Source organism: Heterodontus francisci, unplaced genomic scaffold (genome assembly GCF_036365525.1).
Source record: "Heterodontus francisci isolate sHetFra1 unplaced genomic scaffold, sHetFra1.hap1 HAP1_SCAFFOLD_102, whole genome shotgun sequence".
NCBI classification, from domain to species: Eukaryota; Metazoa; Chordata; class Chondrichthyes; order Heterodontiformes; family Heterodontidae; genus Heterodontus; species Heterodontus francisci.
In genome coordinates, this window is record NW_027140380.1 from 5,995,222 (window position 1) to 5,996,569 (window position 1,348).

Below are 1,348 nucleotides of genomic sequence, written 5' to 3' on the forward strand. Positions count from 1 at the left end.
AGCGCCCCTCTTTACTTTCATTTTTAGTCATTTTTAGTTATTTTTTCTTCCTTTTTTTTGGCATTCCTTTTTACATTTTTTGCATTTATTTCATTTCATCTTAGTTTGTTCAGTTTGCTTACCCACTGTTTTTTTCAGGTTGTTTTTCTTCAGGTTTGCACTTGCTGATGTTCTATATTCAGTATATTCACACCTAATCTGTACTAATGCTTTGTCTTTCAAAACACCATTAACATATTGTTTGACTTTGCTCCGTGACCTTTTGGTCAGCTATGTGGCCTGGTCCAATCTGCACCTTCTCCTTTGTTATCTCTTGCCCAACCCCCACCTCACTTGTTCATAATCTGTGACTTTTCTAATATTTGTCAGTTCCGAAGAAGGGTCACTGACCCGAAACGTTAACTCTGCTTCTCTTTCCACAGATGCTGCCAGACCTGCTGAGTGAATCCAGCATTTCTTGTTTTTGAGTCAAAACTTTATATTGGAAAAGGCCAGATGGCACCCGGATCACATTAAATTTCATTTTTAGTGGTGGGTTAACGTACCAGGATGGCCGAGTGGTTAAGGCGTTGGACTTAAGATCCAATAGTCATGTGTCTATGTGGGTTCAAACCCCACTTCTGGTATCTGTGCTTTCAAAATGTTGCTCATTTGTTCCCTTACTTTTGCCTTGCACCATCATCTCTTCTGTCACTCTTGCCTTCCAACTGATCACAGCTTCCTATTATTTGATCTGCCCCAGCACCGTTCCTTGGCTCTGCGCTTGCTTATAAACTTGTAAATCTTTAACTTAATCTCCTCTGTACCCTGACAATGACCTTCTCATCCTTCCTGGATTGTGGTTCCTCACAGGATTCGCTGCCTCTCCGACTCCTCTCCAGGTAACTGAAGGCCCTGAGCCTTGGTCTCGCTTTATACGCTAGCTGGTAGTTGATTCCTTGCAGGTCTGCCACCGCTCAGGAGAAGCTCAAGACCCAGATCAAGCAAAGTATCAAGAGGAATGTGAACAAAGGCTCCCTGGTGCAGAGCAATGGACAGGGCGCCTCCGGCTCCTTCAAAATCAGCAAGAAGGAAAACCCAGGGAAAAGTGGGAAAGAAGGTGAAGAAACCAGCAGCCAGGAAATCTTTAGTGAAGAAACCAGCAGACAAGAAATCTTCAGTGAAGAAACCAGCAGACAAGAAATCTTTAGTGAAGAAACCAGCAGACAAGAAAGTGACAACAAAGAAAGCAACAGCCAAGAAAACGAGCAGCAAGGCGGCGGCAACGCCAAATAAGGCGGTGAAGAAAGCAGCGCTTCAGAAAAAGTCTCCTGCGAAGAAGGTCAAAAAAGGCAAGAGTGCGGCGGGC

General features: G+C 44.0%; 1 non-coding gene across 1 annotated transcript; it reads left to right on the top strand.

The window, feature by feature from the left end:
• The first annotated feature begins 543 nt into the window (after positions 1-543).
• On the top strand, positions 544-626 carry trnal-uaa (transfer RNA leucine (anticodon UAA)). The gene has a single exon. It is a non-coding gene; the product is annotated as a tRNA-Leu (tRNA).
• Positions 627-1,348: the final 722 nt, after the last annotated feature.